Raw genomic sequence first — 16798 nt, forward strand, 5'->3', positions numbered from 1 at the left:
TGGACAACAAAGATTTATGTAGGCCAAAAGGAATTAATATAGAAAAATACAAGTTTTAGCTAAACCTTTTGCGATGAACTTTAATTTCCTATATAGATATATCAAAAACTGTAATATAAATACATGAACAGCAATATGCATATAAGTAATGACACATCCCGTGCATGCACGGGGCAATTCTCCTAGTTTATGCTGAAAGTTCTTATTTTTCTGATACATGCATGAGATAATTATTTTTCTTACAACTGTGTATTATATATACGTATGCAGGATTATCAACTAAGTACATAGTTACTATTCATCCACAAAGTACATAGTTACTTAACCATCAACGGAAAAAGCATAATTGTACATTGATGATTGAATCACTTCCACGTCAGCTGAAAATTATTTGCATGCATGACAAAGTGTGCCAGAAACAATCACTATATGTAGAGCACTTATCTAATTATCACTAAAGTTGGGGGCATTCACGAATGTCTTGTTATTGGTTCAGGCAGTTCGGAATATATTTTTGGCCCTTAAGTAAGATTTCATAATAGAGTTTGCAAATGAAAAAAAAAATCTAAAATTAAAAATGTTTTACTCTTAATTGGACTGATTTGATTCAAATCTGAATCAATCAAAGTAATTGGGTTTCTTTTTTTTTATTATTATTATTATTATTTGAGATACAAAGAGAAGATCACTAAAGATTTACAAATAGATTTGAGACAAATCCCTACAAACATAAACAAGAACATGAGCAAAGGAGGTAGCTAGAAAAAGGCCTATCAACAACCGATTTGGTTTAACAATCCACAAATTTATTGGATTTTATAGAAAAGTGTTGGTACCAACCAAAGTGAAGTGCAAAGCAGATTGCTGAATGTCCATGAGTATGCTTTGATATTTTCATGGTGAACTAGTAGTTGAGTAACCCATGACAGAGTAAACATGGAATCCGACTCGAGGATGAGAGAGGAACCAATGAAAGTGGAGCAACTCAGCCAGGCCTGAATCTTTAAGGCCAAAAGAAGATGAAAACAGACTAACAATAAAACCTTTTGAATCTTTGAGAACACCTCTCATACTCATAGAAACTGGCTTGCCAAGAGAAGTTTAGGTAATTGGGGCATTTCTTTCATGTGATTTTTCATTACATATATATTGTTTTTCTTAATTATATCCTGGCATAAAATGAAAGTGATGGAGAGAGAGTTGCTATAGTAACGGGGCCACTGCACCCGCACCTTCTTGCTCTCTTCTCTCTATTTTCTCTCCGGTGCGATCCAACAATGCTTGGGTGCTGGTACCGAGTCTCATCAGTACCATGAAATTATCATAAAGCCATAAGTAATATTTAATGGTGTTTGTAATCAAGATGGATCGAGAGGGGTTGAGAGTGGCAATCACCCCCTAACATTTTGACATTATATGAATAACATAAGTTTTTTCTTTTATTTTTAGTGAAATTATTTATATTCACTCCCCAATTCGGCAAAGTTATTTTCCCATTTGCCCTCCCCTCGAACCAAAATCTTCGATCCATCCCTGTTTGTAGTTATTAACTTAAAACATCGGAACCTCTCTCCAATAACGGATACGGGAACTTTGTCTAAAGAGGAGAAAAATTAAAGGGAATTTATACCGCAATATCAAGAGGGATAAAATAGGATGATTATAATAAATATATAAATATATATATATATATAATCGACCAAATCTAACAGAAATTTGAAACTTTTTCGAGTAAGGGACGTCTCCCACCACTTGAAATCCGGCCCTGCCCCTCTCTCCCTCTCGTTCATCTCTCCTTGGCGATTTTGATGTTTTGTACTTTTTTCTTTCTGTTGAATATGTTTTGGGAGAGAAGTCAAATGTCATGTCGGATTTTACTCAGAATCAGATTATTATTTATATGCTGGGCATATAGGCCTAGGTTTTCCTTTTTCCTATTTTTTAATTTTTGGGCCCCCGTTTCAGGTTTTCAGCCTTTTGGTTAAAGTAACAGTCGCTGGACACCTTAACATATTCTTTGGACCATTCTATCTGTTTGATTTTCTTCTGTCAATGATTCTCTGCCAACCCTAAGATTCTGCAATCGTATTTTCTCTCACACACACACACACATACACACACACATATATATATATATATATATATTCAAATTAAAATTAAATTAATTAAGATGAGTTTGTTCAAACGATCTTACACTTATTTTCTTTAAATAAGGTCTCTAATTTGAGTTTTGTGAAATAAGAAAATTCATGCTGAAAAAGTTTTATCACTTAATAGATTGACATGTCTCGACTGAATTAGTTGAAGGTCAATTGAACTTTTGAATATCGTCTAAAAAAATTAAGGGTACACTGGAATCCTTAAAAGGTCCTTTGGAGACCTCTTTAACTGGGGCAGTGTTTTAATTCAGTTTACAGACTACTTATAAGATCTCAGCCACTGCATAATTTATGATGACTTATGCAGTATACATATGTTGATTAAGTGTTACAGAAAATTATCCAAGCAGATCGTAGTTCCCAAAGAGAACCGGTTGATCTAGTTCTTAATGACAAACGGTTGATCCGGACCTCAGTGTCATATCATGTCTCATTAACTTGCAGGTATACATATTTCCTTTACAGAAAAGAATCAAATTATCTTTCATCAAATAAAATAAAAAAAAACTGAGAGAGAGAGAGAGAGAGAGAGAGAGAGAATCAATTTATCAGTTTCTTTCTCATATCATCAGACTTAACAAAATTCAATATCTCAGACATTCTCTCTGACAATTTACTTCAAATTAAATTTTCATCTCAATCCCAAATTACTATTCCATGAAAGAACGTCCCAAGGAATTAAGCTGATATAATAATAAATGGACTTCATGCACTTGATACAAAGTTGCAAATATAACATAATTGACCTAGCATGAAGTATAAGCTGAAAGGGCAAGCTCATGATAGCTCATGAAACTTAGCATCAAGGTGTCCCCATACATGAGGGAAAAGGTAACTTCTCTCTTCCACCCATATGATGAGCCGTGATACCGTCCTGAATTGATTTCTTCGACACATAAGATCATTAGCTTGTTTCGAAAAATAACAAATAGTAGTTATATTATCGGAAAAACGAGACCCTAACATGGCATATAAAATAGGCCAATTCTTGTGCCTCTAAACCTATATCTATGTTGTAATGAGAGCCTCCTATATATCAATGCTTATTGGAAAGATTATTGTCGAAACCACTTTAACGAAGTATGCCAAAATCATTTTCCATATTGGCTTAAACGGTCTTATCATTAATTGGACCCATTTTATGTGTTGGCATGATAATATGTAGTACGACGTACTTAAGGGGTATGTTGTGATAATCATGTCATGTTGACTGCCGGAAAAGTAGGAATGATGACGAATATACGTTCCCGCCGATCAGCAAGAGATGATTGTGGGTTAGGTGGAATGTGCTAATTAATATCTAGAGACACCGATTAAATTTTTTTTCCCCTTCGATGTTTTACTTTTTAAAAGTTTCCGATCAATTCGTAGACCCGGGGTTTGATTCATGATGTAGTGTGGTCCGAAAATTATATTCTATTACATTTCTTGGAATTTTTTTTATAGGTACATCTCTTCTTAATTGTGGTAAAAAAAAAAGAGGTAATAAGAAAAAGAAAATTATTTTTCTTTTCTTTTTTAGCGTAAATCATGATATTCAAAAGTCCGATTGGACCAGACTAATTCAGTCGAGTTGGATCGACCCACTATAAGATAAAACAATCTCAGCAGGAATTTTCTTCATTTTCAAGACTCGAACTTGATAATTATTTTTTTATTTGGGAAAAAAAGAAAATTATTTTGCATATTTGGATGGAAATTTTACCATGTATATATAGTTGATGGTACCTATAAATGTGGTTCATCTTGTTTTATATTAATAAAAGTGGTGGTATGTAATACCAATATGTTAGACTATCTCATATTTCAATTTGTCAGAAATCTCAACCATATTGCGTAGTCAATTAATTCAGGTCCATCAGAGGGATCAAAAATTGTTCAATCTCATTGTTTATCGTAAATTTTTATTTTCCGACACCATTATTTCTTAACCTATGAGTCGCGCATATATATTCTTCCCCACGTCTATCTCCATGACATTCACTTAATGTAACTTGATAATAGATCGGGCGGTTTGATAATTGATATGTGCAGTTCGATTAGATGTCATCGTTCAAAACATTTTGTGTTTGTGAATCAGAAAACCATGATTTATCAGTCACCTGTAAATTTCAAACTTACCAGTATATATAAAAACAATAGTTCTTCTATGGATATTCTGATAATAACACACACACATATATATATATTATATATGGAATCAAAGTATAATAACTATAAATATATAAATAAATGACAATGGCACGTACAGTGTTTAAAAAATTTTGGGCCACTTGACCTGATCCACTGAGGATACATATGAAGAAGTTTTTAGTTAAAAAATTTAGAAGACAGCCCAGAATTCCCAAATGGCTACAAAGTATATGTCACATGGCTAAGGGTAATATCATATACATGTAGAGTCCAAGCCTAGTGAGACCTTCTACTAGTTCATCATGCATGGCAGATCTACTGTCCCCAAAAGCCGCTACAACATAACCAAAGGACCACTTCACTTAGGATTAATCAATTCAATGTTTTCGTTTCATACGTAATAATAATTCGAATTGGCTAGCCAGGTTTCTCAATGATCCAGACCAATCGCTCAAATATTTCAAAGACAAAATTCAATCAATCAGTCTCTTTTGTTAATAGTCCGCTCTAGGCCAAAGAAATCGCGATCCATATTTTGGTACTAATCGACCGAATAAGCAACATCTATCATCAAAGCACAGGTCATTAAAGGTTGAACTTCAGTGACTTGATTTCTCAATAGAAATTGTAGGGTAATTGATGGTATTCCTTTTTCTTAAATTTTTTTAATATAGCCCCTTTTTCATCATATTGCTAACTTGCAACAATACTTATATTCAGAGCCAAAGAGAGCAGAAAGTACAGCTTAATGTCGATGGGCTGGCAGACCATTTCCTCCTTCTAAGAGACAATGACATTGTGACTTTGAACATATCAGAATCATGTTGGATTATTGTAATTCATGGTCCAGGGCTAGGGTTTGTTGCTCGCTGGACATGCAGAAATTTCCTTGCTACTTCCATTTCATGGCTTGTATTTTGTGTAAAGAGAGAACCCGTACTAACGTGAATTGGTTCAAACAGTTCGACTCTTGTTCTTCTCTAGTAAGGTCTCGAGTTTGAGTTTTGTAAATGGAGAAAATTTACGATGAGAAAGCTTTACCCCTTAATGGGTCAACATGACTCGATTAGATTAGTCGGGGCCCTATAGTTGCCTATTGGAATTCCGGATATCAGAATTCACACAAAAAAAGAGAGAATATGCTGATAAACCGGAACCTTTATGGATGGACAGATCATTTTCAATGATTCGACGAGGATTTGTTTATTTAGCTCTTCATATAGTTTTATCAATCAAATATTAATATGATAAAGCTTAGAAATGAGTGCACCTAATTCATATTCTCAATATCTTAATCTGGTCGAGTGTAATATTTTAGACGTTGCTTTACGCCATTCATCAAAAAATATATTGATTTCCAAATTGAATCCATTTGTTCATTATCAGTTGATCTTTTGCTCCAGGAATCCTGAAAGTCATGACCATTTAACAATTATTTGCATAGAATTGATACATATTATAACCTTTTTCTTTTTTCTCATATATATATATATATAGATAACAAATTCGCGGCTTATATTGTTTTGTATTATATACTTTTCTGTTAGCTCATATTATTTTCTAGACAGAAATTAGAAGAAATTTGTTAATGTGAACAATTTTTCCTTAAAAGAAGCATCATGATAATCAAGCGCCAAAAAAAGGAAAGAATAACAAAGAGGAAAAAATGTGTTTGCAAAGGAAAAGGTTAAAATTATCAATACAATGTGTAGTTGAGTGTTTAACAATTTCAATATTCGTATGGAGAAAAACACAAGTTAAAGACATGGGAATAACACTCGTTGGGAGAGAGAATAATCTTTAATACTCGATCTCCCATGATTACTAGAGTAATATCTCCTATAATTTTTTTATTGAATATATATATATATATATTTTACCAAAAAATGGAAAAGGGAAATTTTTGAAATAATACATTCTGGGCCTGTCCTCAACCACTTTCGACATAGGGATGATTTAGGGGCCGCTTGGGCCGATTCTAATACATCTACAAGAACCGAATTCCCAGTGAGGAGAGAGAAAAAAGTAAGCTCCTTATTTAATTTTCATGATTATCAATTTACCGTGCTGCATTTCAAATAGAAAGACCATTATATGTTTGTTAATAACTCGAGAAATAACTTTTAGTACAAATAGTTCGTTTTCATTTTGCATTTAAATTTTTATGAAAATTTAAGGGACATAAAGGCTTTGCACGACATTTGTAATAATTTATGGTTCTTTAACCCCACAATGAAAAATTGCATAAACTTGATGTTCCTGTTTCAAACCAAAATTTTAAAAAAAAATCAGAATTTTATAAATAATATTCGATTTTTATAATGTCGGTTTCCATTTTTTTTATATATATTTGCAATGCTATACTCACAAAAACTCAAATATATACAAAGTTCAACAGGTCATTACATTAATTCAGTTTTCAATATTTCAGCCGACAAATTTCGATTTCCAATTTTTAAAGAGTAGAAAATTTCTCATCATGAGTTGATTCAAGTGATTTTGCACTTATTTCCATTTAAGTAAAATCTCATATTCGAGTATTGTGAATGAAAGAAAATTTACGCTGGAAGAACTTTACTACTTAGTAGGTCGATCGGATTCAAATTGAATTAATGAGGACTTAAATAAGTTTTGAAATATCATGATGTATAACGAAAAAAAAAAAAGAGCATGCATGTCAGGTACATAATAAAAAAATAACCCAAAAAGGGGCTCTTCAGGGGGGAAGAGAGAGAAGCATTCTGACGTCGTCTTTTTCAATTAAAATGTTTTATTTAACTGCAGTGGTATTGCAGCTTGAAGACAACACAAACTTGACAACAATAGATTCAGAATTTTATTTTCATTAGTAGGGCTGTTATATATATATATATATAGATATTAGGGTTAAATCTATATTCCTTTTTCATTTATCTACCTCTTTCTAAAAGTTTTTTTTCTTTAACTTCATAATCAGCCGGTGCTGAGATTTTTTTTTGGCTGGTGGGGCAGGCCGCCCTTTATTAGTCGGAAAGAAATTATAAAATTGTTCATATATTATGCCAAATTTGTTATTTTTCATAAAATTATATCATTTCACCCCTTCACTCTACAATGTTATTGTTTCTGTACTTTTCATTATTGAGTTTCACTCCCCTTAAAATTAAACTCCTAAATCCGTCCCTGTGAGTATCTCGGCTAATCCACCAGCTCCCCAAGAATGGATCATGAATCCCACTAAATTATTATGTGGGAAAACTCTAGAACATAAAAGGTTCAAAATATGATTGCAAAAAACAAAAAAAAATCTATTAGCAACAGAAACTTCAACTCCTATCAGGTGTATATATACAGAAGATGATATATCATTGATTATATAGAAATATATATATATATATATATATATAGCGAAACATCTTTCCCCCTCCAATTTTAAAAATTAGGCCGACTATAGAAGATGAAGAAGCACATTTAATATTGCACGTGCAGTGGGCCTTATATTGATAAAAAAAAAATAGGCTACTTCTATATTCTGAATCTACCTGTTAAAATATCCTTTTGGCTATCAAACCATCATCTATGCCCCGCATAAACATGCCCAAAATGAAATTTTAATAAGACGATGATACTGCATAGATATATGTTTCTGCTCTAGTTTATACCAATCTTCATCAGTACTTTATTTATAGTTGCATTCGTATGGACTCGATATACTTTTACCGTAATAAGATAAAAGATAGGCTGTAGTCTAAGTACTAGATAATTAGAAAAGCATAACATAGATGTTTAATTCGGGTTCGTATAACAAGGAAAGAATTAGCTAGACAATGATTATTATTACAATGCACCTCGCGCTCGATATCGACCGTCCCCAGATTAAACCTCTATATGTGTATGTTTCCCCCGTTTGGTAATCGAGACATGAGATAGTTGAGTAGATGTGACATAGAAACCGGTTGGTGGAATGTTTTTGGAGGCTTATTCCTATTCATAGACATAAGTTCCTATATATGGATGTTTCAGCATAGACATGGATGTTACAGATGACTTAAAGCATAGTTTCAAAAGACGATAAAAGGACCAAACAGGTTTCTTCATATAATTCGGTACCTCGCACATGATAGTGTTCTAACATGGGAGGTTTCCTCGCCATATAGTCCCTTATTAACATCAAAGTCCACTTTTTGTGTGCGGCCAATTTGTCTTATCGATTTAGCCTTATAAGGTTAATAATTGATGTTGGACCCATTGGAGATCCGGATATTTCATATACGACTGTTAAATTACTAAAAATAAATAAATAAAATAATTAATACGATATCGCTTGTTATAACCAATAAGATGATTTCAATCAGCTATAGTGTAATTCTTCTGTACATTTGATCAATAATAGAGTGTCACATGAAAATACATCAGAGTAAAATCGAGGTCTTGCATGAGGATAACTTCATTAAATACATGCATATTATTGCACAAATTACCATCTATTTGCTCTCCCAAAAAAAAAAAATTCTGACGGCAGCAGAATATGATAGTAGGTTAAAAAATGACTTTATTTATCCGTATTCGAGTTGTCTTCCAAAATTATATGTTTTTCAAGTGTCTAAAATAAGTTTTTGAACTAGGAACTCTTTGGCTCCATATCCCCGACTAATGTCTCCATTGCCACCACGATTTTAGCTGTGAAAATAGCAACCACGTCAACCTTTACATCGAGCTTAACTCGTGGGTCGTTGAAAGAGCACACCCGCGTCTAGAAGCTGATCTAAAATAAGGGAAGTCATAGGCGCTGCACAAGATCTAGACCGTGAGCTCGCGCTTGAGGAGTTCCTTGGTTACTATTAACTTACATGGATCACTGCCACTTAAATTATAAGCTATATTTCGCATTTTGAGCATATTGCAAGCATCTCAAGTCAATTAATAGTATATATTGCCCTAATATTTTCTTTTTTATGAAATTACCCTATGAGTTTATAAATTGGAATAATGCTTGTAGAAGAAATAATCTTGATGTCTGCTCTTATCGAAAATTATTTTATGGAAAATGATTTGTAGGCGAATAAGAAAAGTTAACATTAGTGAGCTGATTAAGTTCCGATCGAATTAGTTCATGGAACTTCTATACAGACCGACCCTATTTGTATAAGAAGCTAAATTATCATATACTGTAGATATTTGCTCAAGCAATGTTGGCCTTTTTAGCAAAATTTTCATTTATTATTTTATTTTCTTTCCGGTTCAACGATAATGTTTTTATATTTCATAGTTAAATTGTCAATCTAACTTATTAAGGTTACTCCCTTACATTGCATCATGTAAAATTATAATGATATATCGACTCTTATGCAATAGGAATGGTAGAAAGGTTCATCGCGAATTCTTATTGCGTGCTAACGTACGTGAAAAGCCTTTATATATAGGTCAACTGAGGTTTTGTTGTTTTGGTATAGACAGTGCATCCATATAGGCCTCTGTACTTTCAGAAAACTCCCTCTTTGATTTCAAAAAATTTGTTAACTCTACTCCACTTATCTTCAATTCAACAACACAATTATTACTTTTTCATTTTTCTTCATTTTTTTAACCATTCAATTCAATTTTCAATACTAAATTCTCTTAACTATTCATTACTTTTTCCACAATTCAACAACACAATCATTACCTTTTTCTTAATTATTCATTACTTTTTCACATTTTTTTTTTCATAATTCAACAACACAATTATTACAAATCAATTAATACAAATCAATTAAAACCAAAACTCAACTCTAAAACCAAGCACAATATATTTTCAACTCCACTTTTCTTCTCCTTTTCTGAATTTATTTCTCAACAGAAAGTTGAAAAATCATGTTTACAAATATAAAGTTGGAATGACCTCAAGTGGAGCTCGAAACTTGGAAAACATGTTTACTAAGTGAAAATATGATATATATATATATATATAAACTTAATTCATATAAATTTTTTATTAGATTATATGCTATAGTAAAAAATGTTGTACAGAATGTATCCCAACTTTTTTTATAAATAATAATAGTAATAATAATAATTAATTTTATAAATAATAATAATAATAATAACAACGACAATAATTAATTTTATAAATAATAATAATAATAATTATTATTATTATTAGGAAAAATTGCACCATATATCCAAACATTTACATTTATCTTAATTTTATCCCAACATCGATTTTTTTTTCTGAGGTATCCTAACATTAATGTTTTGGTGTCAAATCTATCCCGCCGTAAACATTCTGTCCATTTTTAACGGAAATGCTAATGTGGCGCGTTAATTGTTTGACGGTGCTGACTTGGAGAGTATGTGGGTCCCAATACAAAGGAAAAATAACATTGTGTATCACAACCTTTTTATAATTTCTCTATTTTATCCCAACCAATTTGTTTTTTTTTCTCAATTTTATCCCAATATTTTTCATAATTTCTCAAATTTATCCCATTTGTCGGGATAATATTTAGAAAACAGTAAAAGATTGGAATAAAATTGAGAAACTATCAAAATGTTGGGATAAAATTGAGAAAGCATAAAAAAATTTGAATAAAATTGAGAAACAACAAAAATGTTGGGATATATGGTGTAATTTTTCCTTTATATATGGATCCACACACTCTCCACGTCAGTTCCATGAAATAATTAACGCGTCATGTCAGTATTTTCATAAAAAATGGACGAGACTTTTACGGCGATATAGATTTGAAACTAAACCATTAACATTATGATACCTCAGAAAAAAAAATCGAAATTGGGATAAAACTAAGATAACATGTAAATGTTGGGAAATATGACATTATTTTCCCTAATTATTATTATTATTACTAATAAATATATATTATGTACAATTGCTTGTGGTTTGTTATATTATATTACTATTGTAAAATCAACTAAGATAAAATTAATTTTACAAATTACGACGTAAACAATCAAATAAATTAAGAAAAGAGAAAATAAATAATGCAATTATAGAAAACAAAGATGATATGGCATCAAAGCCCCGTGTTTTCTACTTCTCCTCTTCAAGAGTGGAGAAGTGCAGAAAACCCAAAAAAAAAAAACCTTCTTCAAATCCCATATAAATTAGAGAAGTGGAGAAGAGAATTTTCTTTGAAAATTGACTCCACGTTGTAATAGGTAAACATGTTTTTTATCATTTTGAAAAATTTTCTAAAAAATTTAAAATTCTCCAAAAGTAAAGGCGCAAACCTTTCCTACAACAATTCATTGCGAATTTCGTAATTTCATTGAAGGAAGGGAAAGGTTTTTGTTTTGTTAATTTCCCCGTGACCGAATTTATGCCTTACTCTCCATGTCATACTTCCTCTTTTGAAGATGTTGATGGGCCCCGATACTTTGGTTGCGGACCCTTTGGTTCAGAGAAACGTAGGTGGAACATTAACTGAATGTCCCGATCGAGCCTTCATTAACAGTTGTTTCCCGATAAGCAAGAACTTTTTTTTGGTGATCTATTTCGACATATGACATTAGGAATACTGTGGTGTGAGGAAACATTGTGATGTGCAAAAGTAGCAATAAAATTATCATAAATATAGAAAAAGTACCAATCAAATTGTGAGTAATTACTATAATTATTTTTAATTATATTGATTCCGTCTCATTATATCATCATAAGATAGTATCGTTTAAGATTTTTTGCTCGTTTACATACATATGGGGACGGTAAGTCTACTTTTGTACATCAAGAATTTGTACATTCATTTCATATTAAAATCCTGAGAATGCACTAATGGCTTGTTTGGTTTGCAAATATGATTTTAAAATCACAACTTTAACCTAATTTTACCAACAACAAAACAAAATAACTCATACAAAGTCAAAGAGTGAGTCCCATTTATACCATTCTTTTTCAATAACAAAACAAAATAACTCATACAAAGTCAAAGGGTGGGCCCCATTTATACCACTCTTTTTCAAAATCAAAATCTGATTTTAAAATCCTACTTTGAAATCAAACGCAGCATAAATAAATTTATAAATAAGGTTTTGCTAGCTAGAAGTGAAATATTTCTGCTGATCATTTTCCTTTCATTAGGAATGATTCATGTACGGAAAGTTTATGTAATTCTTCCGCTTTCAAATTTAAGATTTTCTCTAAAGAAAAATCTTCTCTTTCAAATATTATTATTTTAGCAAATCTGCATGATAAAAAGAAGAAGAAGAATTGCAATAAGAAGATAGTGTAGCGGAGTGGCACACATTTATGTTTGATAATTAAGAGATTTCAAGTTCGATACTCAACGAGACTATCTATGCTCTTTATTAAATATTAGAATTTTTAATTTATTGTACTAGACACATGAATTTTCGCTGTGACAAAATAAAGGAATTACAAGTACGACTTTTCTTTAATTTCTCTTTTGATAAACTTAACAATTTAAGTGTAAATGCATAGGAGAAATGGAATTGTTGCAGTGACACCATCCTCGGCTCTCATCGTTGGTGCTTCCCGTGTCCCTATATTTTTCCTCTCCTATCAATTCCCGTTTGGGCCTATACTCGTCGTTGTAAGCAATAAAAGTTACATGTATAGCATACATAATTTTTGAATCAGAAATTGTTTTATCTATCATATCCAAAACCATTTTATACATAAAAAAAAGCCATTAGTCCTGAGGCACGTACGTACATTACGGTTCTTTTTTGGGAACTCGGCCCAAACCAAACTCAGATAGCGCTTGTAGAGTCGGACACGGGCAGAGGTTTTCATTCGATTTGTTCATGGTGCATTTCTGATCACAAATACTCCATATGTGATAGGAAAAACACTTACACATAGAATGCAGGGATCACGTATTGGGAAGCAATGGTGACACAGAGGAATTTATAATTTTTTTTTCCTGGTTGCTATGAAGGATAAATGAGGAACTTATGACGTGAAGTGAATAATTAATAAGTTATTGCGTTTACTGTACGGAACGGGGCGGAAGGGGATCCCCACTTTGGACCGTTAGAAGAGGAGTTAAGACAGTGCGAGACATTTCTTTTTCCGGACAATACATTTTTCACGTTGGATTAGATTCCAATCTATTTTTGTTGCAGAAGATTTGTCCCCCGTTTTCTCTTTCCTGGAAATATAAAAAAAATGTAAGACGGATTTTTTTTTAAAAAAAAATGCAATAGCTACGTAGAAAAAGCTTATTTGCGTTTTCCTTTTCAGAAGAAAAAAGGGAACTCCAATAAAAGAAGACCTACTACGGGCAATTAATTCTCAAGAGGCATTTAGCAAAGCTAAATGCCAGGAAAATTTTGTTTCCGGAAAATAAAAATAATAAGTTTCTTCCGATGGGATAAATATAGTACATTTTTAAAGAGTATACGGTTGAGGAATTTAAGAAAATTGGCAGCAGGAATGGCGGATTATTAAGAAACAAAATGATCAACATTTTGAATTACGGTAGATTTGACAAAAATAACTCTAAAAAAAAGTCATTTTCATCCTTGGTCAAGGAGAATTGTTGCTATTCAGCAAAAAAAAAATGAGAATTGTTGCTGATGAAAAAAATACGGAAACAAAATTATTGAAAAAAGTGAGTATTGATTTTAAACGAAACTAATTAAAAGAAGTTGGAGTTAAACTAACAGAGTAAATTAATCCTTAAAAAGAAGAAAATAAAAGGAAATTTCTATAACAACCATTTGAATTGCTCACAAAAGAAAAAACTCAATTAATCAGATGTTGCTTCTGCTTGAAAAAAGTGGAAAAAATTTGGAACTTTCCACAGCACCCCCAAAGATTTCTTTACTTTTACTGTTAGCCATAACCACAATCACATCACATCTACATCACATTCTAGTCACTCATGCAATTAGCCAGATGAATGCTTTGTTAAAATCCTCCTAACTATCAAAGTGACATGAATTGTAATTTTATCAAATTTAACATTATTACTTTCTTATGTTTATCTATTATTACTGCAAAGATCGAGAGTAAAGCAAGAAAAACGTAGACTATAACGTTAAATCTGGGCAATGATTGTCTAAGGGTGCTTAAAATCTTTTAAATAGAACTGGGAAATTAAAGGAAAAGGTTGCATTTGAAAAATTGAACATATAAGAGGCGCATATGTTTTCCTATACACAGTAAGAATTAGTGTTTAGTATCATCACCATAGTGAGGTGTGGAGTCAGATGCAAATAATTGCTTAACACTATGTAGCTTCCATCATAGATAATAATCACTGTTATCATTCTTGAACCTAAAGGGCCTTTTAACATGTCCCCCAAAGCATATATGTCATTTCAAGTAACAAAGTGGTTCGAATAACCCCAGGACTCAATCACATAAAAGAAGTTGGTAAATTTTGCTAATAACAAATATGACTTATATCGGATAGAATCAGGTAGAAATATATCTATTTTCTCTGTAATGTATGACTTTTAAGTGATTTGACCGGATCATTCATAGTAGACTCGTATTCATTTATTTATATCATCCTCATGTCATTCTTATAGACAAGAAGCGCTTGATCAATTACTTGATATTGAATTGGCAGATGATAATAAAAGAAATTAAAATGAAAACCTATAAAAGGAAGTATAAGAGTGGGGTACAGAATCATGCAAAAAAAAAAAAAGCAATCAATTCTTGAAGAAGAAATCATAGAGAAAGATACGTCTCTTCAAGCAAAACCCTTTTTCTTGATATCAATCCAAAAGAGATAAACTGTTCATGAATATGGCTTGGCATGACAATCCAAGCAATCATACAACCTCTTTCAAGTCATCCATTTTTTTCCCTCATTTTAGCAAACTTTTACTCTTTCCTATTACTAGCTAGGGAACTGCTACTTCATCCGTAGTCCTTATATCATTTCCATTCCTTCAACGGGATTCTCATAAATAAACAAAGAAGTTTGGAATATTGTGGAATGTGGACAGACGAATAGAACGTATTTTTTCATCTCTCATATCCACCAATATGGTTATTAAATCGTTGCCTTCGTTAGAATTTCATTGGGAAGTAGTATTTGAATCCTCGCAGCTCGCACCGTATACGATCAAAGCTTGAAATTGACTAACACTATCTGCTAATGCAACTCCAAGCCGGGCCTAGTGTTGTTTCAAACAATCCTATTGGCTCAACACAGGACCTACTCGGATCTTGTTTCAATCATGTTGATCTCTCAAAATGACTAGTGCCGATGTCATTAGATGAACTCCGGCATGCCTATTAGTTCTTTGCAAAGTTCTTCTCCATACAAATTTACCATGTAAATTACAGAAAAATCACTTATTTAAAAAGAATTATACACATATCTAAAAGCATTTATTTACGTCTAAAAAATTTCTTGCTCGAATGAGATAATTTTCCCAAAAAGTGACCTATTTGTTGATATCCCATTAGTCATTCACTTGAAAACGAAAGAACACAGGCAGTGTCAACCTAGCCTGCCCCCATTCTCTCTCTCTCTCTCGCTTTTTAAACATTTATTTTCGAAATCCCAACATGCAAAACAAATAGTAAATAAAAAGAAATTAAGTATACCTGCAGAAAATAATGAATAATTTAATAAATAAGCAGAAAAAAAACAACATGATAAAAATTAATAGAAAATTCCAATGGCTCAGAACTCAATAAAAGCCCCAACTAGGACACTCAGAGCCCAGTTACTAGATTCCCCTCAACCTGGATATATCCATTTCCCCAATTTTGACATCCTCTCATTTACCATAAGAGTATTACTATTTTCCCTCTTTATTTAAATATCTCTCCCACAATAGTACGGGTTGTCATTTATACATTTCAAGCAAAAGAGAGGGGGGGGGGGGGGGGGGGGGGGTCGTTGTCATCTATACATCAAATGGTTTTTTTTTTTGTGAATAAACACAGAACGATTATTTAATATATCTGATGTGAGTGTTAAAGAGGATTATTAGGGGCAGTTTTTAAAAGAATTTAGCATTTTTATTATCATAATTAAAAAGAATTACGAAGTAAGATTGCACTTGAACAATTACACCCAATGTGGGCGGACTCAGACTTATAAAGAAAAATGCGGGCGGACTCAGACTTATAAAAAAAAAATGCACAGGTTGATAATTACAATAACCCATGACCATGACTAAACTAACACCCAAATGAAAATCGATCTTAATCTAAGGAGGTATTTGGTGTATTACCATTTAAAATTTCTGATATATTATATTCCCAGTTAGATAGATTTTCACTTTTAAAATTACTAGTAATGTTACATTATCATATTTGATATGGACCAATAATGTTATATTACTGATAATTTATATAGTCACCTCCAGTTGAAAAAATACGTATATTACTAGTTGAGTGAAAAAATGAATTACTTTGGACATTCAAATTATCACTGATCCGCTTCAAACAAATATGGTAATTTAATGAATCCAGAAGACTTAAGAATCATATTCCTGGTAATCTTCGTGGATTATGTCATGCCAAATGCTTTCTAATTGTAATAAGCAATAAAAAATAACTTCCCTGGTTAACTTTTTAAGCCCTCCCTCTCTTC

This window comes from Punica granatum, chromosome 7, assembly GCF_007655135.1.
Source record: "Punica granatum isolate Tunisia-2019 chromosome 7, ASM765513v2, whole genome shotgun sequence".
NCBI lineage: Eukaryota > Viridiplantae > Streptophyta > Magnoliopsida > Myrtales > Lythraceae > Punica > Punica granatum.